A 22571-nucleotide genomic window follows, 5' to 3' on the forward strand; every position below is an offset into this window, starting at 1 on the left:
CTGGTGAAATTGGGGTGGATTTTTACAATAGAAATATAGCCTCCCCCAAAAGAACCAAGCTCAAGATATTCCCCTAATCTTAACCAAGCCTTACATTTTTATGTGTTAAGATTACAATAAGGCCTGGCGCAGTGGCTCAGGCCTGTAATCCCAACACTTTGGGAGGCTGGGGCAGGCAGAGAGCTTCATCTCAGGAGTTCAAGATCAGCCTGGGCAACATGGTGAAACCCCTTCGCTACAAAAAGCACAAAAGTTAGCTGGGCGTTGCGGCGCATACCTGTAGTCCCAGCTACTCAGGAGGCTGAGACAGGGAGATCACTTGAGCCCAGGAGGTCAAGGCTGCAATGAGCCAAGACTGTGCCACTGCACTCCAGCCGGGGTAACACAGTGAGAGCCCATCTCAAAATTTGAAACAATTACAATAACACCCTTAACTCAAATACTAGCCTCAATTTAATAGTTTAGGTTTGGCCTGGCAATGACAAGAGTTGGTCTCATAATAGGCTTATAAAAGACTGATGGCCTAAGAGAAAGCAACCGAATTGCTCATTTGCTACTAGGTGCCGGATGTTTAATTTTCACCCTTGAAGAATTCAGAGGCACACACCTCGACTTATTGCACACTGGGTATGGAACATAGAAAACAGTGGCCATGTAGGAGTTTGAATCAAAAGGACTTTTTTAGGTTAAGTTGTTATTCTTGCCTTTCACTGAATGACAAAATATTTTTTTAAATCATGAAACACCATGCAGTGTGTATCTCAGGTGTCTAAGGCCCCATTAGTAGACCAGTTGTATTATGGAATGGTGTGTGATCTACAAAACCACACTGGCTTATTTTACACTGAAGATTGTACATAGGATTTTTTTTTTTTTTTTTTTTTGAGACGGAGTCTCGCTTTGTCGCCCAGGCTGGAGTGCAGTGGCCAGATCTCAGCTCACTGCAAGCTCCGCCTCCCGGGTTCACGCCATTCTCCTGCCTCAGCCTCCCGAGTAGCTGGGACCACAGGCGCCGCCACCTCGCCCGGCTAATTTTTTGTGTTTTTAGTAGAGACGGGGTTTCGCCGTGTTAGCCAGGATGGTCTCGATCTCTTGACCTTGTGATCCGCCCGTCTCGGCCTCCCAAAGTGCTGGGATTACAGGCTTGAGCCACCGCGCCCGGCCTGTACATAGGATTTTTAAAGTGACACCTTTAAAATACTGGGGAAATAAAGATGAACGCTTTCCATATAGAATTCTGAAAACTAATTTTTGCAAGGGCATTAATTATTATTCTGGGATAAATGCAATTTGAGATTTCCCCACCCCCAAAGAAAGAAGGCTCAAGTGGAGCTCGTGGTCAGGGAGAATTGGGGAGCTGTCATGAACTCGCCAGAGTTATACTCATGTGTTATGCTCAGAACACTAACCATTTCTCCTCGTTCCTTGATTTGACCAGATATCTTAAATTGATTTATCCACTTCATAAAATGTGCTCCCTTTAGAAAAGCAAATCTGCGCTTTTTAAAGAGCAAATGTCACTTAGTTGAGTTGTTGGACCACACAGGAAGCACAATGGCAGGAGCAGTGGAATTAGGAAAGCCGTCCTCTCTTTCTCTCAATTCTACCCAAATAACCATGAACTAATTATTCAGCCCCTCTCAGTCTCTGTTTCCCATTAGTAAACTGAAAGCAATGACTGCAGCTCTCCTTACCACACAAAGACGTCTGGATGGCTAGCAGAAATGACAGCATGGCTCCTTCCTCTACTTCGGGCACACAGGGGATAAGGACTTGACTACCGATTCCATCCCCTAATCCCCCTCCTTCTCCTACCACCCCATGCAGCTAAGAGCAGAGAAATAGAAGACAGTTCTGTACAGCAGGACTCAAAGAAAAAAGTAGTTAACTGAAAGCAATTAATTCTTGGTGGTTTTGAGAAGACCCAGAACTCCTAGCTAACTTGATCTAGCTTCGTAAGTCACTAAAAGCCCAGTGCCTTTTCTGTCTCCAGCACTGTACCAGCCTCTGGAGGAAATGCAAGAGACCTTCCAGACCTGATCACCATACCATATTTATAATCTTGCCATGGAGAAGACATCCACTCATGAAGCCAGCAGAACAGATGTGGGCAACTTTCAAAAACAAAGTAACAAATGGTCAGCTCCTGTTATTCTGTAGTGCTAAGGATGGAAAGAGAAAGAGTGAGTAAAACATACGCCTAATCCCATACGTGGCTGACAAAGTGTAGCGGGGTTTGCATAGGCCAGCTCTTGAAAACTCATTATGCAGTGGTCAAGGAACAACAGGGATTCGGGTGCATTCAACCACTGAATACGAGGAATATACCATTTCAAAATCGGAAGCATACACAGTTAAATCCATAGATGTCTTCAGGAATTTTTAGTAGAAAATATGAAATTTCAACAAAATGTGTGAACCATGCTGTTTCAACTTGTGCTGCTCGAAAGGACACATTCACTTCCCTTTGCCCCTAGTGGTTCTTTAATGTAACTTACATTACATTCTTTTTGAGAACTTACATCAAATTTCTTGAGCTTTTTTGCTACCACTAATGGTACTTGTCACTCAAGTGTTTCAATAGACATATTCTCAGAGAGGATCCTCTCAGGCACAGGGATAAGTGCTAACCTTCATTCTTCTGAAAAACAAATGTAAAATGATCAAGCCAAAAAACAGGACCACCTCTGGTAGGTCCTCAGAAGCATCAGGCCATGCTGTGGGGCGTTCCTAGAGGCAAACAGCACACGTCCATGAGGAGCTCAGTGTGTAGTAAACAGATCCAGCCCATCTTTTTTATTTTCAATTTATTTGTCAATACGGCCAAGTTTAAAAAGTTCTGGAGTTGTGGCAGGCAAGTGGGTTACATTAAAGGTTCTGTTTGGAGGCAGAGAGATGGAAGATAAAGGATGTGCCTTTAAATTTCCCCTGAACTTGTTACTTTCCAACTCTAAAATGCTTTTGGCAAGAGAAAATAACACATAAGACAACTTCTGCTTATAGATGAAATATCAGAAACTGAATTTATTCTCCTGCTTAAACAAGAGGAAAATAGAACAAAACCTGTGACTGGTTTTCAGACATTAAACAACAGGCACTGTGAGACTGTGATGTCAAGAAGATAGTCACAGCTACAGTTGGTGAAAGCCATTTTCAGGCTGCAGGACAGGGAGGATGAATCCAAACACAGCCCAGCAGTTCTATTGAGTTGTAGAGTCAGAGACTAGAAATCAGAGAAGCCAAGGCAGCTAAAACTTGAGGGGCAGAGAAACCAGGAGCGAAAGGACTGTATATACAGAGAGAACTCCAGTATCTATAAAGGAAGGTCCTCAAGTATTTGGCTGAGTACTGATCTGCAATTGCAAAGAGGAAGGAGGAAGAGGAGGAGGAAGAAGAGGAGAAGGAGAAGAAATTGCCAGAGGTGAGAAAAAGAATCACTGGAAGTGATAAACAGAATAATTTCCAAAGCTTGTTCAGGGCTGGAAATAATTTGTACTCCACCAGGCAAAGTAGTTAACTGAAATCAATTAATCCTTTATGGTTTCAAGAAAACCCAGAACTCCCAGGTTATTTAATCTGGCTTCGTAAATCAGCAAGATCTCATAATATGGGGCATCAGGTAGGATCCACAAAAGGGTATTATATTACCTTAACAACGAGATTAAATTAGACATAGATTAAAGACTGCTGTGAAACTGCCCTAACAAAGTATAAAAGCAAATCAAAAAGAAAAGCTAACTCGAAGTCACTTAGCAGTTCACAAAATCCAGCAAGTAACAGTATAACCTTCACAACGTACAATATCTGATTTTTAAAAAATTACAAGGTATGAAAAGAAGCAAGAAAATGTGTTCTATAGCAATAGAAAATCAATACATGGAAACAAGCAAAGAAATAACAGAAATGATGGGACTAACAAACAAGAGTGTTATAACCAATAAATAATAATAACAATTGGAAATGTATAGCTACTAAGTTGAAAGTAAAGATGACATGAAACCATAAAAAAATTAATCTAGGCCGGGCATGGTGGCTCACACCTGTAATCCTAGCACTTTAGGTGGCTGAGATGGGAGGATTGCTTGAAGCAGTTTGAAACCAGCCTGGGCAAAAAAGAGAGATCCTGTCTCTCCAAAAACAAACAAACAAACAAACAAAGAAATACAAAAAAAGTTAGCTGAGCATGGTGGTGGCTACCTGTGGTTTCAGCTCGGGAGGCTAAGGTGGGAGGATCACTTAAGCCAAGGATGTCAAAGCTGCAGTGAGTTGTGATCATGCCACTGAACTCCAGCCTGGGCAACAGCAAGATTCTGTCAAAAGAGAGAAAGAGACAGAGAAAGGAAAGGAAGGGCAAGGCAGGACAGGGCAAGGCAGGGTGGAGAGTAAGACATGGATAAGTTAAAAGTAAAAGGATGGAAAATTTTATGCATGAAAACATGAATCAAAAGAAAGTTGGAATGGCTATATCAGACAAGGTAGACTTTTAGAACACAGAATATTACCTAGGATAAAGATATTTTATAATGACAAAGGGTTCCACTTATCAAGAGGACACAATAATCCTAAATATATGTACCTAATAACAGAGTCTTTAAATAGATGAAGAAAAATTGACAAAATTCAAAGGAAAAATAAATGAATCCACAATTATTGTTGGAGAGTTTAACACTCCTCTCTCAGTAACTGATAGATCAAGTAGACAGAAAATCAGTATAGCTATGGAAGATTTGAACAACACTATCAATGAATTTGACCTGACATTTATAAAACACTCCAGTCAACAGTGGCAGAAGGTATATTCTTTTTTGAGTACACCTAGAACAATCACCAGAATAGATCATACTGGGGGCCATAAAACAAGTCTGCGTGTGTTCACTTGTGTATGCATGTACATATAGAAATTAATTTAAACGAAAACAGAAAAACAATGGAAACAAAAGTTGTTTTTTGAAGATATAAATCAAATTGATAAAACTCTAGCCAAACTGATGAAAAATAAAGAAAAGAAGATACAAATCACCAACAGCAGGACTGAAAGATAGGCCATCACTACATTTTCGATAGCAATTGAAAAGATAATAAGGGAATATTATGAATTTGATGCCAATAAATTTGATAACTTAGATGGAATGAAAAAATTCTTTGAGATGCAAACCTCATTCAAGAAGAAATCAATAATCTGAATGGCCCCTTCACAATAAAGAATTAAATTAAATTATTAAGTAAATTGAATTCACAGTTTAAAACATTCATATGAAGAAAACTCCAGAAAACTTCACATAAGGAATTCACTGATGAATTATTCCAAACATCTAAGAAATAAATAATACAAATTCTACACTCAATTTTTCCAGAAGAATACAATACTTCCCATTTCATGTTATGACATCAACATTACCTTAATACAAAAACCACACAAGATATTATCAGAGAAAATTACAACCAATTTTCTTAATAAATATAAACATTAAAATTTTTTTTAAAGTTTGAGAAAATCAAATCCATCAATACATAAAAGGGATACCACCTTATAACCAAGTGAAATTCATCCCAAGAATGCAAGATTTAACATTAAAAACCAATTGATGTAATCATCATGTTAATAAATGCAAAAAGAACAACCACAAGTTCATCTCAATAGATTCAGAAAGAGAATTTGACGTAAGTCAGCCTTCATTTATGATAAAAGCTCTCAGCAAAGTAGAAATAGAAACTTCCTCAACTGGATAAAGAGCAGCTACAAAAAGCCTACAGCAAACAGTATCCTTAATGGTGAAAGACTAAGTACTTTCACCCTAAGATCAGGAGCAAGGTGAATTTCTTTCTCTCACGGACTGGGAGAAAATGCTTGCAAAATATATGTCAGATAGAGGACCTGTATCTATAAAACTCAATAATTAAAAGACAGGCCAACTAAAAAACAGGACAGGGTTGGGTTCACACCTGTAATCCCAGCGCTTTAGGTGGGTCAGGAGGGAGGAGGCCAGGAATTTGAGACCAGCCTGGGAAACAAAGTGAGACTCTCTCTACAAAAAATTAAAAAATTAGTCGGGCATGGTTGTGCACGCCTGTAGTCCCAGCTACTCAGGAGTCTGAGGTGGGAGAATCACTTGATCCCAGGAGTTCAAGGCTGTAGTGAGCTATGATCACACCACTGCACTCCAGCCTGAGTGACAGAGTGAGACCTTGTCTCTCTTTAAAAAAAAAAAAAAAAAAAATTTAACCGGGGGAAAAAAAAGGACAAAAAATTAGAATAAACACTTCACTAAAGAAAATATATAAATAGCAAATTAACACAGGAAAATATGTTTACCATCATTAGTTTTTCAGGAAATACATATATGAAAACCATGAAATACCATTCCACACTCATAGAATGGCTAAAATTTAAAAGACGATGCTGACTAGGATGATGACAAGGGAAGTGGAAGAACTAGAACCATCCATCATACATTGCTGGCAGAAATACAAAATGGTAGAGCCACATTGGAAAACAGTTTAAAAAATGTGTTTAAAGAATGCACATACCATATGACTCAGCAATCCCTTTCCGGTATTTATCCAAAAGCAATGAAAATAAACGTTTTCACAAATGTTTACAGCATTCATCCCAGGAATGCAAGATTTAACATTCAAAACCTTCATGTGAACCAAAAACTAGAAACAATCTAAATGCTCTTCAACTGTTGATCGGATAAACAAACCTCTGTATGTTCAAATAACAGACCACTACCTAGAAATACGAAGGAACAGACCAATGATACACACAACGATATGGATGAATCTAAAAAATGTAAGCCAGACGAAAGAAACCAATTACAAAGGACCACACGCTGTGTGATTCCGTGTAAATAAAACTCTAGAAAAGTCAAAACTCTACTGACAAAAGGCAAATCAGTGATGGTCATGCGTAAGAGGTAGGAGGAGAGGAATGCCTATAAAGCAGCACAAGAGAACTTTTTGGGGCGATAAAGTTTGCTGCTGTAGACATTTGTGTAGACATTTTTGCGTGAACATGTTTTTGTCTTGGGTACACCCCCAGGGAAAGGAAATTACCAGATTGCAGGATAACTCTGTTTAACTTTCTGAGGAACTATGTCTCTATCATGATTGCAGCAGTGGTTACACACTGTATACATTTGTCAGAATTGTACACTTACAGTACAACTAAGTAACTTACTGAATTGTCTGCTTAAAATTGGTCCATTTTCTTGCATATAAATTATACCTCACAAAAGCCGATTTCTTAAAGCAAAAAATATGAAATCCAAGAAAAAGAAACAATTGTAATTAATCCTGAATTACACACTTTACTAAAGTACAGTGCTCAAATTAATAAGATGCAGCCAAATTTCTACTTACTTTGTGCTGTGTAGACCCTGCTAGTCTCCTGTGCTTATTCTACAAACTGTGGTGGAAATATGGCCACTAGAGAGGAAAGGCCTGGGTTTCCCTTCTGGAACCATCACCTACCACCAGACGGGCATGTGGCATGTTAGTTGCCTCCAAATCTCCCCTGCTTCAAGGGTCCTCCACCTCCACCTCCAACAAAGAGTACCTTCTCTGAGCATCTCTGATTGGAGCTTCTTCTTCAATCTGATTCTGTCTGTTTTTCCCTGCCAGGATTCCTCACAGTTTATGGTCCATGGGAAGATTCCTACTCTAGTCTCTGAATACATGTATGTGTATATGTATGTATGAACATGTTTGTGTGCATATACATGCACATGTATGTGTGTATTTCTGTCATTTCTAATGACCTGGGACAGGTCTGTGTGTGCTTAGTCCACCTTCTTGTACCTCTCAGAGCCTAGTTTCAAATAATGACATAAAGGAGCTGTACAAATGGAAAGCAAATAAAAGGCTTATAATTAAAGCCAGTGTGTTATTTCGACTGACTTGGAAGTCAAACAGGAAATTTCTCATTAAGAATTTAACTATTTCACTAATAAATTTATCTAGTCTGCATAGGTCCTATTTGAGGTCTCTCACTCTTCCCAGAAAAGTCCTGAAGTGTATTTACCCAGAACGACAAAGTATATTAGTGCTGGATTTTTAGAATGATGTATAGATGATAGAGGTAGCTAAATAGATGATTGATTGATTGATAGACAGAGAATAAATAGGTATAAATAAAAGGTTTTCTTTATGTTCTGTTTTTTAAAGGAACATTAACTATATCTAGATGTGTTTTTATTTAAAAGCAATGAAACTGCCATCCTGTACATAAGAAAACCCCTCCCCTGCAGTGACCTTCTAAAATTCTGCCTTAAAACACAAGTGGAAGTACATTCGATATCTCATTCTCTCAGTCACGAAACACCAATTCAAAATCTCAAAACATTTTCTCAGCTCCTCTCAGCAAACAGAAATGGGTTTTCTGCTTCTAGTTGTACAAAATTGCACCACAAGCACTCACTGGATGGTGTCTGCCCAGTCAGGCCTGCAGTTGCCCTGCCAGAGGTTTTCCCAGGACTGGAGAAAGTGCCAGAGAAAGAATTGTCAGGGAGCCAAAGTCAGAACACCTGAGACGAGAGTGAGTTGCATGGGCAGAGCTGAGTTATACTTGCACTGTGCTGGTGTCCAGGTACCAAAGTGACGTTAACTATTTTGAAAATTAACAAATGAAACTTGCCATGCACAAAGGCATGCAAATATCCGATCTAAATGCCAACTCCATTTCACTAACAAAGGAAAAACCGGACTTGGCCAGAATTATGAAACCCTAAAAACAATTTGCAATCATTTCACCATTCTAGCAAATGTTGGACAGCACCCACAATCAGGAGACACAGCCAGAAGGTTGATAACACACACCACTGCCCCACTGCGGTGGCTTATCCCGTCCAGCTGAAAGAAGAGGGCAGTTGTGATCAAGACATTTGCTCAGAGGATTTCCAATGCAATGGAGGCGAATGTGAATATGGAGTAATAGAGAGTGACATTCCTTATGTTGTGTCAGTTTCGAAATCCAGATCGACGGAGATATAGATGTCAGCTCGGAGGACAGGCAGGCTTCATTGCCCATGGACATCACACTGCCAGCACCTGTCCACTCAGCAGGTTGTGTGCCTTGAAGTGGAGGAGTACACATGATCTCCTCCTCAGCCTCCCCTCCCCGGGCTGCAGCGGCCATAAAGGGGACACCTCCTCTCAGTCTGTGTCAGCACATGGAGATCAGTCAGGGGAGACCACTAATAATTATTTGATGCAGATGGTCACTTCATTAGCATACACACCAAGCAGCCAGTTACAGGGTATTACCCTGCCTCCCCAGCCCTCTTCCTGAACCGGCCTTCAGGCTATCAGGCAATATATTTTAAGCAAAAAAATAGCCCGCTCATACCACTCTGGAGTCCTCTTTTGTGAGACACGCAGCCCTTTCTTTTAGTAAATCCTAAAAGAATGACAAGTTTCTGGGTTCCTGGGACTTAACAGCCAGATGCAGAGACTCACCTATTCCTAAATGAGGTCATCAGAATGCCTGAAACTTGTAATGAGAGCTGGCAGGCTCCTCAGCTCCCCTTCCATGGGTTGAGCCTCTGCGCATTTGTGGCAGGTCCTGAATCAGAGAAATGGGCTCTCACAGTGACACTGAGCTAAGGCTTGGTAGGTCCACAGCCTCATTTTGACAACTCACCTCCCCCAGCACAAAGAAAGGACCTGGGGAGCAGGGAACGGCTAGAGATGCAGGGCTCCAAATTTTAAAGTGAAAAAGAAATGTAAGAGACACACAAGTCCAGTGGGTTTTCAATATTTTTTAGTAGGAGATCTCATTTTGCAAATAACACCATGGAATGAATGCTAAAGTATAGAACAGGAAAAGCAAAACTGCTTTAAAGGAGAGTTTGGGGCTCCAGAACCCTATCTGCCTACCTCTACCCCCATTCCCAGCTGCCACAGAATTATCTGACAAAACCTAGGTCTTCTCACAGAGCAATTTGGAAAGCAGTGATTAGTCAGATGCTCTTACTGGGGAGAAGAAACAGAGCCCCAGAAAAAGGAAGTGACTTGTCCAAGGTCAAACCATGTGAGTCTTCTAAAGTGGCAAAAAATAAAAATAAAAAAATAAAACCCCCGTGAACCTATAATCTCATCTCCTTATTCCCCATGCCAGGCAGGGGGGATACTGACCCACTCAATTTGAAGTGTTATTTACAAAAGTGCAGTAACCTCCTTGGACAAAGAGTAATTTCTTTCACCTTCAGCCCCACATTTTCTCCCCATAAGAAATGATCACTATAGAGGGGTTACGCATATAAGATCATCCAACACAGCCCACAAAACTCCCCAAAAAGACACCTCATTCTCACCATCAGCCCAGCATAGAGCTCCTTGTCACCAGAAGGGCACGCCCAACCCATGCTATGCGACGTATTTTGTGGTGAATTGATAAGTGAGTCCCTTCTTCCCAGAGAAAATGAAACAGGGACTCAAGCATTTGAACGTGATCAATAAGGACAGACCATCTGTAAGAAACCAGGATCCCCCATTCCTTCTCATCCTCCCCTCAACAGGATGCTTCTGCCTGAGTTACATAAATAAATGTACTTTGCCTGACCTCTGTATACACAGCAGACAAAATTATTCCTGTTCATAAACGGGAATTTGCCCTGGCTCTTATTGATACATCTTTTGTGCATTTTAAGGTCTTTTAACAGAAACTTGTGCCATTCTTAAAAGCGCCAGCTATCTGGAGAGCGTATCTGAATCTCAGAGTACGAGGTTGATTTATATTTCTGAGGGATCACAACTAAGATATGCTGTAGCCACATTGATTTAATGGTTCCTATAAGGCTCCTTGCTTGGTGCAGTCTCCATGCATCTTTTCACTAGTCAACATTCGTGTCTTTTTAAAAACACAGTAAATCTCTTTGATTGGGACTTGAGGCTGGAATCATTCAATTTGTGTTAAACTAAACTGTCTTATCTCCTTGTGTGCCAGGCTGTCCCTGGCATGTCCAGAACGGCATCCCAGCATGGCCCGGGATGCCCGGGCATAAAAGCAGCAAACAGTATCATTCAGACAGGTCAGACAGGCTTTCTCTGGCCCTCCCACTACTCAGCTCCCAATGATGAGAGACAGGAAAATGTCACGTGATTACTACGCCATGAAATAGAAGAAGGCACTTCCTCCTCTATGGAGACAGACAGAAGCTTGAGCAAAGACCAATTAATTTCAAAGGGGAAGAGACAGCTGCACATATGTTCCCTATGAGTGATCTTAGGCAGAGTCTCCCAAATGCCAAGAAAAATATTTCTGTTGGGAGCTTCTTTAAGAATAGCATTTCTCCTGCAGTTTTAATGCTCTTTTTGATACATTCATCCCATTGCCTAACATTTATTGAACACCTACTACATGCAGGCATTTTCTTGCTCATGGATGCTTTCAAGCATCTCCTCATCATGGATTCATCCATTGAACAACTATTGAACAAGCTCTTTAATGTCAGGACCCTTGCCAGGTGCTGAGCACGCAGAGAGCAAGGACACCATTCCTTGCTTGGAGAGTCAAGGAGCATAGCACTGAGTCAATTCCCACTTAGCACTGGGCCCCTGCTAAGAGCTCTATGACTGTTGTCTTGTTCACAACTCACAGCGATCCCGGGCACATTTTACAGATGAGAAAACAAAGGATTCAGAAATTTTAAGGCACTGTTCCAGGCCTTTCCAATTTCATTGTGGAAATTCTTTCCAGCTCACTATTGACTATCACCTCAGACAGCAAAGAATGTGCTATAAGAGAGATACATAAAAAATAACATGATAGCACCATCCTTTCCAGCCAAAGATGACAGCAATTTCCATTTTTCTTTGTGCCCCTGCAGTTAAAAAGAGATAAATGATGTAAAAAAGAGTTTGGCAGTTCTTTAAAAAGTTAAACGTGGCTGGGCGCAGTGGCTCACACCTGTAATCCCAGCACTTTGGAGGCTGAGGCAGGAGAATCACCTGAGGTCAGAAGTTCAAGACCAACATGGCCAACATAGTGAAACCCCATTTCTACTAAACATACAAAAATTAGCCAGGCATGGTGGTGGGCGCCTGTAATCCCAGCTACTCGGGAAGCTGAGGCAGGAGAATCACTTGAACCTGGGAGGCAGAGGTTGCAGTGAGCTGAGATCACGCCGCTGTACTCCAGCCTGAGCAACAGAGTGAGACTCCGTCTCAAAAAAAAAATAAAAGAAAAAAAAAAGTTAAATGTAATTACCACATGGCCCAGCAATCCCAATCCTAGGACTGTACCCAGAGAAATAAAAACCTTTATTAAATAAGAATGTGTACACAAATGTCCACAGCAGCATTATTCATAATACCCCAAAGCAGAATCAACACAGACGTCGATCAAATGATGAACAGACAAACCAAATGCGATATATCCATACAAAGGAATAGTATTCAGCCATAAGAAGAAATAGAGTGCTGATACATCCTACAACATGGCTGAACATGAGGGAAGCCAGACACAAAAAAGCATAGATTGTGTGATTCCATTTATATGAAAGTCCAGAACAGGCAAATCTGCAGACAGAAAGTAAATTAGCAGATGCCAGGGCAGGAAGGAGGAATGACAGCTAGTGGGTACAAGATTTCTTTTTGGGATGATGACAATGTTCTGGAATGAGATAGTGCTGATGATCAGACAGTCTCGTGAATAAACTAAAACTGCTGGATTGTATGTACACTTTAACGTGGTGACTTTTGCACTATGGAAATTATATCTCAATTTAAAAAGTGAGATGAATGGGCTGTGGTGAATCAAGATGCTGGTAAGGATCCTGCATCCTGCCACCCTGAGAGTCACAGCCCAGGAAGAGCCTCAGAATGGAATATACTCAGCCATAAAAAAAAGAATAATGTGTACACATGGACATAGAGTGTGGAATAATAGATATTGGAGACACAGAAGAGTGCGAGTGGGGTAAACCGTGAGAAATTACTTAATGGGTCCAAGGTACACTATTGGGGTGATGGTTAAGCTCAAAGCTCAGACTTCACCACTACCCAATATATCCATGTAACAAACATGCACTTGTGCCCTTTAATTTTTTTTTTTTTTTTTTTTTTTTTTTTTTTTTTTTTTTTTTGAGACAGGGTCTCGCTGTCGCCCAGGCTAGAGTGCAGTGGTGCAATCTTAGCTCACTGCAACCTCCACCTCCTGGGTTCAAGCAATTCTCCTGCCTCAGCCTCCCCAGTAGCTGGGAATATAAGCATGCACCACCACCAAGCCTGGTTAAGTATTTTATTATTAGTAGAGACAGGGTTTCACCATATTGGCCAGGCTGGTAACTCCTGGCTTCAAGTGATTCACCTGCCTCGGCCTCCTGAAGTGCTGAGATTATAGGCGTGAGCCACCACGCCTGGCCTACCCTTTAAATTTATACAAACAAAAAAAAGAAGAAGAAGAAACACAGTCCTTAAAAAGAAAAAACAAAAGAGCTGGGCATGGTGGCTCGTACCTATAATCCCAGCGCTTTGTGAGGCAGAGGCAGGAGGCTCACTTGAGGCCAGCAGTTTGAGACCAGCCTGGGCAACATAGTGCAACCCCATCTCTGTAAAAAAAAAAAAAAAAAAATTTAAAACCTAGACAGGTATGATGGCACGTGCCTGTAGTCCCAGCTATTCAGGACGCTTAGGCAGAAGGATCACTTGAGCCCAGTAGTTTGAGTCTGCAGTGAGCTGAGCTATGATCATGCAATCTCACCACAGCACCCCAACCTAGAAGACACAGCGAGACCCTGTCCCTGTCTCAAAAAAAAAAAAAAAAAAAAAATGCCTCCTTGAAGAGCACCTTTGACAGCTCCTGCTGCTTCTGCTGCTCACAGCAAGGATGTCACTCTGGGGGGACCCAGCATTGCTAATGCACAGGTGCAAGGAGGGCAGCCCTCAGCAGAGCCCAGAAGCAAGTGACAGCCAGCCCCAGGCTATCTGTCCTTGTCCTGAGCCAGCCCTGGGCAAAGTGTCAGGGACCCTCGGCACTCACTTGTGTTTTGACTTCAGACAAGTCTTAGTGCTCTTTCCAATGGGCTAACCCTTCAGATTCTTTGCCTCAAATTAACGAATGAGGGAAATGTGTTCACCCACAGTAATTTTTTCTCCTCTCATAAAATAGCAGCTGCCTATTCAATCTTGAGCTTCAGCCCAGCAACTGGAGGCTGCAGTGAGCTATAATCGCACCACTACCCTTCAGCCTGGGTAACAGAGTGAGACTCTGTCGCAAAAAAATGAAAAATAAAACAATATAAATTAAAGTAAATTAAAAATCGAGCAGTCACTGAATGCAGATATAAAGCCCATTACTACTCAATCTACCCATTCTGAAGTGAGTCACTGCAAACTGGAAACCTCCTCCCAACGGGGCGCCCCACATTAGGGGCATCCTAGGAGACTGAGAAGCTTCCTACTCCCCTAGAAGGGCTGACTGGGTGCTTCAGTTCATTAAGTCATACATCTTCCGAGCTGGAAGGATCTTCCAAACCATTTCACTCAGGCCCTTCGTTTTATAAATGAGAAAGCTGAACCCTGGCCACTTAACTTCCTTATCCCCAAGTCACAAGCTAATAGAGGCACAACCCCATTCTCTGCTGCCTCCTGCCCAGGGCTCTTTCTAACCCAGCACACTGCTTCTGTAGAGTCAGCTCTTATTTGTAGAAATTCTACACTCAAGATGACCAATATACATTTCTCCTAACGCCTGCGTTGAGCCCAGTCCTCTCTGAACACACTGCAACCTAGATATGAAATTTCACTAATTAAGGTCTTTTTTTTGCAGGTTCACACAGAATGGGACCCTAGTGATATGAAAGTCAAGAAAAAGCGACGAGTATCATTAGGGGAAAATAAATGCTGGACCTCAAATGCTTATCTTAGCGGTCTTAACTCACGAAACCATTCCTCATCATTATAGCATCTGTTTGATGGGTGAAGGCTATTGTTACATGTTGTGACTATCAGAACTCTTGATTGGGAGTAAGAGAAAAACCAGCTCAAACTAGCTTATGAAAAAGGAACATAATTAGCACACAGAAGTAGACTTTAGGAAAGCTTGATCAGGGCTTCAAAAATGTCACCAAAGATTCAGTGTCCCTTTCTCTATCTCTTGACTCTGCTCTCCTCCAGATTGGCTCCACACGCATGTGGACTCACCCCATTCCAGAACGTACTCTTACTTTTAACTGGTGGAGAAGAGTAAGTGTCCACTTTCCCGAGAGCTCCAACAAAAGAGAAGTGAGGCCCCAGGTGCGGTGGCTCACACCTGTAATCCCAGCACTTTGGGAGGCCGAGGCGGGCGGATCACCTGAGGTCAGGTGTTTGAGATCAGCCTGGCTAAAATGGTGAACACGAAATACAAAATTAGCCAGGTGTGGTGCTGCATGCCTGTAATCCCAGCTACTTGGGAGGCTGAGGCAGGAGAATTGCTTGAACCTGGGAGGCAGAGTTTGCAGTGAGCCGGTATCGCGCTACTGCACTCCAGCCTGGGCGACAGAACAAGATTCCATCTCAAAAAACAAACAAACAAACAAACAAAAAGGCCAGGCACAGTGGCTCAAGCCTGTAATCCCAGTACTTTAGGAGGCTGAGGTGGGCGGATCACAAGGTCAGGAGTTCGAAACCATCCTGGACAACATGATGAAAACCCCTCTCTACTAAAAATACAAAAAATTAGCCGGGCGTGGTGGTGGGCGCCTGTAATCCCAGCTACTCAGGAGGCTGAGGCAGGAGAATTGCTTGAACACAGGAGGCAGAGGTTGCAGTAAGTTGAGATCACGCCACTGCACTCCAGCCTGGGCGACAGAGCAAGAATCTGTCTCAAAAAAAAAAAAAAATGAGTCTCAATACTTCAGATTGTCCCAACAGATATTTTTCTTCCTCCCATAGAACCATAGTCTGATTTTTATCCTTTCTATGATGCTGAGGACTAATTAATAAAGGGCCATTAAACATAGAAGAGAATTCTGCAACCATTGGGCCTACGCTTATTAATAAAGAGATCTCAACATCAGATTCTACTTTCTAAAGAGTGGCTTTCTCAGTCAGCTTGGACATCTAAAGAACTCAGTAAAGGGATGAGGAAAAATAAAGCTTATGAGAATACTCTACTAGATCAACACAATATTTTCTTTAGAGTAAGAGATGATTCTCTGGAGGTTTGCATTGCTAATTATAATACACAGTTTGAGACCTTAAATTGATCTAGCATATAAGCAAACGAAAGCCTCCTGCTATCTGGGGTGATTTATCAAAACCAGGAAGTGTGCCATGTCACCCCATCCCCCCAAAAAGGAAATTGCTGGAAAGCATGTTATCTTTATAGAGTCATTTGGCTCAGCAAATACTTTCCTGTCAGTCAGTGTCAGCCACAGGCAAAAGTGTGAAATTAAAAAGGTTGGATCTTCACTATGAGCAACATCCCTCACCCAAGCCTCTTTTTGGTTGTTTTGGTTTGGGTTGGGTTGGTTTTTTTGTAGAAACAGGTCTCACTAGGTTGCCCAGGCTGGTCTCGAATTCCCACCTCAGCCTCCCAAAGTGATAGGATTACAGGTGCCTAGCTCCCAGCCTCCTTTTGGAGCAAAATTTTTCTCATTTTCAGTGCCCTTGACCTTTCCCACACCCCCAGCAGCACCCTCATGTGCCCCCAGATGCCCAGAATCCCCCTCTTTGGATCCCTAGTCTTGCTTTTCCTGCAAATACTTCATCATCATTATCAACACACATTAGTTAAGTACCTATAAGGTGAAGGCATTTGTGGGGTGATTTGGACATTGTTACTTTGTTGGTTCCCTATATCAGTTTCTTTGTAAGACTGCCTCTTCCCTCTTCCCTGCAGCTCTGGCAGGGTTGTCAATAAAAAGAAAACACTGTCCTCAGCAAATGGTAGACCTGCAAGTCAGGCTGGCCTGTCTGCATAGACAACTATGTGACCCAAGTAAGACCCATGAGAGCCCTTTCTAGGGATTGCTATGAAGAGTGAGAGTGACAAAGAGTATTTTCCTTCTGCTACACAACCATGTGCTGTAAGAACCACCTAAGCCAGACACTGATGGTGTTTATCTTTGGGCCTGAGAATAACGTCAACCCAGAAGAGAGGAGAAGCGAAAATGGGAGAGACATGGTTCTAATGGCATTTGGAGTCTTGGATTAAGCTGCATCTAAAATTTTATCCCTAGCTTTTTATTTACAAAGCCCTTAAATGTTCTCTTTAGTTAGGTTACCCAAGTCATTGTCTTGCATGCAACCAAACAATCTTGAGTGATCTAACAGAATATCAAGAAGTATAAGGTATCAACAGCTTACTATATAATCAGCTGAAGAGGGCCATGGCTACATGACCCAGATAAGAAATTTTAAAAACAATGCATCAACAACACAGGCTTCCCATCAAAGCTTATTGCATCCCAGAATTTTGTAACCAGCTGACTGATCTTCCTGTCTCCTGGTCCCTAATCTTCACTTTTTTTTTTTTTTTTAAACCAGGCCTTGGGTTGGTTGAGTCGCTATACCTGCTAACCAGAAGTTGGATTATTTTCCAATGACATGATTCTGTCACAGCATTGACCTGCAAGCCAGAACCTGATACCTAGTGTCCTGCTAGAGCCAGAATACCCCTTTATATGACCAAGGAGCAAGAGGTATAGTGATTCCCAGAGTGGTACTGGTACCTGCATCCATTCATTGCACAGACCTGCCTACCAGAATGAAGGAACAGCCACCCTACTAGCAAAATGGCTCTGCAGTGATTCAGGCCTTGACAAGTAACAGTGTGTGTGGCCTCTGGATCAAGGGGTTAAGGACTACCTGAACATTAAAACCAAAACCAAAGCCAGAAAGTCACTAATCCAAAGGAAAGAGGTAAAGGGAAGAATCCAGGTAAAAGCATCATGACAGAACCCAGGATACTTCAGGAACAGGCAGCAGTCGCTGCTCTCCGCTCTCACCCAAGTTAGCCTCTCTCGTCCCTCAGATCACTAACTTGGTTCCTGAGCACTCTGGGAGCTGACTATAAAGTTGGTGAATAAGATGCGTACAAATGAAAGAATGTCTACAACAAAGATAAGGGTTTTTTTTTTCTTTTTTTTTCTTTTTTACTTCTTTCATTTTTTAAATTTTTAAAAAATAGGGCCAAGAGTCTCACTATGTTGCCCTGGCTGGTCTCAAACTCCTGGGCTCAAGTGCTCCTCCAGCACCGGCCTCCCAAAGCACTGTGATTACAGGCATGAGCCACTGCACCTGTCTCTTTTTTTTTTTTTTTTTTTAGAGGCAGGGTCTCGCTATGTCAACCATGCTGGAGTGGCACAATCAGCTCATAGCAACCTTGAACTCCTGTCTTCAAGAGATCCTCCCAGCTCTGCTTCCCAAAGTGCTGGGATTACAGGCATGAGCCATCACACCAGCCCAAAGACAAGATTTGACTAATGAATGATACAGGTAATGAACGTGAGGAAATCAGATGGAGGAGAGCTTACTTCTTTCTAGGTAGCTCAAAAATACTGCAGAGAAAAGGTAAGAATTGAAGTGGACAGTTGAGGCAGAGTTGAATTTCAATGGCAGCAAGGGTGTATTTAAAGCAATAGAAGATAAATTCACAAAGGCCCCATAGTCAAGACAGCAAAGGGCCTGTTGAAAATACTTTACCCAGCCTCTTTTCCAATCAGACTAGGCTTTCTATCTCCTGTTCCTTGGGGTCTTATTTTCTCTCCTCTGATCTGATAAACTAATCCTTCTTGAAGTGCAAATGGATTGATGAGTAGCCCTTTCTGAGTAACATATTTGCATTTTAATAGAGACCTTCTGGACAGAGAGCCTTAAACCAAAGAAATGGCTGTGAATACTGGTCATTTCTGCTACTATGATAAATTGGTAGGAGAGAAATTTAGGACAGGAAAGTTTTCCCTCAAATAACTATTTTTTTGCATGTAGAGTTGGTACTCATCTCAGAGTTCAGAGTTTAATAAAACTCAATTTGCCTGGTAACCCGTATTTCTCATGGGAATGCTAGCATTCACATGCCAGCCATCCAAATCATAGCTACCTAAGAAAAGCTTACTTACCAATCACTGGTATGTTTCTAAATGTTCTGTAGGTCAATTGATAACTTCAAATGGACCAGAGCTTTCCCATAAGTGCCATGGACCTGTCATGCCTGCTAAACTGGATGGGAAAGTCCTTTAAATACAATAAATATTACAGGTTACTTTGGGTTTCTTGAGTCTAATGCTCTCAAGTTTGGGAAATCTTGTGAAGCAATGATTATGTAATAAAGATAAATCACAAAGGAAATTGTGTCAATTTTTTTTTTTTACAATAGCAACAAGTCTTTTTTTTACTTTAAGGTTGTTTTTATTAGTATTAGTAGTAGCATTGTTCTGGAAAGAATGTTCCATTCGGAAGCATAAAATGGGAAGTAACTGTGAATTTACCATTTTCTTACTCTAGCTCATATTTATTTCTTTCAAACACAAGTACTTGTCATCAAACCAAAGTTAAATATTATGATGTCACAGATGCTGAACTAATAAGTACATTAAGATACACAAAATACACGGGTACTATCAGAGTCCATGACAGAAAAAAACTCATTAATTAATCTTTGAGACAAGAGAAAAAGGTTGGTTGGAACCCTACCTCAGCTTCTCTCATGACATGAATATGTTCATTAATCTTTCTACACTTTAATATTCCCATTAGCAAAATGTAGGCCTTGTCAATCCCAAAGTATTGTCATCATAGCTTATCAAATGGTTTCTTTTGAAGACTCAACTGAATGTCAAGTTTAAAATATTAATTATTTTGTATTTTTCACTCATTACAACTCAGCTTTAAAATATAAGGGAATATATTACACAAGGTTATTTTGGAAGTAATTCCATAAAAACTTCAAAACCAAAGGATATAATTAAGTATATAATTAACTTCTACCATATCCATATGATAGAAAAATTGGCCTTCTCCTGTGCCTTTACTGGAACATTGATTAAAGTCAAGTCCAAACTGACTGTTGTTGGCCACAATGGAGTACCTGATATTATATATCAAATACCCCTGGTTCTCAATACAGTCATACCTTCAAAGAATTTTCTTTTTTTAATTCCCAGAAGAACCACTGTAGGAGGCGTCTTACTTTCTCCAGAGTTTAACATATGTACAATTTCAGACCAAACACATTTCTTTTAAAAGCCCACATATCAAAACTGTGCACTGCATCTTAATGCTGTCTGTGCCCCAGTATGTAATTTGTTTGGGGTTTTTCTGTTGCTTTTTTGTTGTTGTTGCCTTACTTTGAATAAGTAAATTAACCAATGAATGCCTGAGGACACGCAGCACATGTTCAGGGCTTGTGACACAGGAGGGCATAAAAGCAAGGATGGTAATATCTGCTAATAGAACTTCCCATCCCAGGAGGGGGTTTTCATTTCTTTTGTTTGCACAATTTAAATAGGCAAAGCTACCCCTTTAAATGACACGAACCTTTTGTCCCTATGAGATTTCGGTTATCAGGCCACAGTCTGTCAGTTTGAAACCATTTCCTTCCCAATTAGCTTGCAGTTGGGTGGTGCGTCGTGCTGTTTTGCGGTTTCTCCACCTTCATTTGACCTTCAGCATCATCTGCAATGCTCTCTGTTTAGCACCAAAAAATCACAATCAATGCAGAGAGGCACCTGGTGTGTTTGCTCAAGAATTTCGTGCTTGAAACCTTATAGCTTGAAAGGATTTGGGGACTGTGGTTTGTCTGTAGTTGAAGGTTTCCTCTGTGACCGGGATACTTTCTCTTCCTGAGACTGCAGGGAATAACAACCCCAGAAAATCTCCCGCACATTTAATGCTCCCGCGCATTAGTGGCAGTGCAAGGGAACACACCTTTATCAGGAGATTCTATCTCTTCCACGTTTATCTTGTTTTAACTGAGATTTGGGCTATTTCCCCTCAAGCCAATTCTCTCCAGCTATTCCCATCCCCTTCTTTCCTGCTTCACAATGATTGCCTACAGACAGAGTACTGCAGCCCACCTGAACATCATTTCTCATACTTTTCTTTCTCATCACTGCAACTACCCAATTATAAAATACAACTGAATAGCATAGAATGACAATGTAAGTGGTGGGGAAAAAGTCAATGAGTCCAGTGCAAACATCCAGTCTGTCTGAAAGAATCCCAGAACAAATGTAAAATAAATACCAGCTTACCAAGTACCTCTGCAGTTTGAGACTGAATCCTACCGGAGTGAAACTGCAGCATCTGAAAACAGTAAATGGCATAATTAAGGAAACCCTTAAATCAAAATATAAAAGTGAGACCTGTTTCCATGAATATATCAGGTTATTATTAAGCCATTGGAGAAGGTGTAGGAAATATTAAAGAATTACTTATAATTTTTTAAAGCAGTATCTTCACCTCCAAGCTTTAAGAAATTTCTTAACTTCTAACAACATAGAAAGTTAGTTTTGAAATTTCAGAAAGTCCTAAATGCCATTTCTTCCAACCGCCCTGTTCTACAAGTGAGGAAACTGAGGCCCCAGAAATTCAAGGCATCCAATCAACACGAATGAAGAGACCCAGAAGCATAGCTGCACACGTAAGAGCAGAGGCCCGTCCTTCCAACCCCTACCTCATTTTTCCATCCCATTCTCTGGGAATCAGAAGCAGCTTGAGAAGTAGTAATGGCAGAAAAGAAAGGTCTAAGTCCTCAAAATTGTTTGTTCAGCATTTTATTTGGAGTCTGCCTCTTTTGACATTTAAATCATGAACGTTTTGCCAGGTGAAAACTCTGAAAAAGAAGAGAAATTGCAATCTGGCTCAAGAAGTTTGTCTGACAAAGAAGTAAAGCGAAGAACTGTCAAAGGGTTAAAGCTGACATCCAGACTGCACAAAGAAGCCCTAAGTGAGCTGATTGTAGTAGGAGCATTAGCCTGAAAATCAGTACTGCCCGGGAGCACTTCCATCTGTCAATCAGAAAACATTAGAGTGGGTACTTAAGAGAGTTAAGAGCAGATCCAATAGCCAAAATGATGAGCTTCCAAGTGAAATCTAAGGAATATCGACAGCAATTTGCTACAGAGAGGTATCTATCACTCTATCATAACTATTGCCATTGTCATCAACATCAATTTTCTACCTAGACACCTACCAGAATGGCTAAATTAAAAAGGACAGATAACTCTAAACACCGACAGGGGCGTGGAGCAATACCATACATTGTTGGTGGGACTGGAAAGGCGGAGCCACTGTGCCAAGTTTTGATAGTTACTTATACAAATAAACATGTATCTACCCTTTGTCCCAACAACTCTACTTCTTGGCATTTACCCAGAGCAACAAAAACATATATTTACAATATGCAATAATATTCAGAACAGATTTATCCATGAAATCCAAAAACTAGAAAAAGTCCATCAACAAAAAAATGAATAAACAAACTATAGAATATTCATATAATGAAATATCAATCAGCAAGTAAAAGGAACAAACAACATTACCCACAGCAATATGGATAAATGTCAAAACGTTATGCTAAGTGGAAGAAGCCTCACACAAAAGAGTCGTTAGTGGAAAAGTCAGAACAGTGGTTGTCTCTGGAG

General features: G+C 41.1%; 1 long non-coding RNA gene across 1 annotated transcript in view; it reads right to left on the reverse strand.

The window, feature by feature from the left end:
* Positions 1-17449: 17449 nt before the first annotated feature.
* The window catches only part of LOC135968259 (uncharacterized), a 59039-nt gene continuing 53917 nt past the window's right edge, over positions 17450-22571 (reverse strand). Inside the window, exons 4-5 of the long non-coding RNA XR_010582890.2 lie at positions 21602-21760; positions 17450-21231 (exon numbers count right to left, since the gene is read on the reverse strand). This is a non-coding gene — a long non-coding RNA (uncharacterized lncRNA). The remainder of the gene's footprint in view (positions 21232-21601; positions 21761-22571) is intronic.

This window comes from Macaca fascicularis, chromosome 18 (genome assembly GCF_037993035.2).
Source record: "Macaca fascicularis isolate 582-1 chromosome 18, T2T-MFA8v1.1".
Classification (NCBI taxonomy): Eukaryota; Metazoa; Chordata; class Mammalia; order Primates; family Cercopithecidae; genus Macaca; species Macaca fascicularis.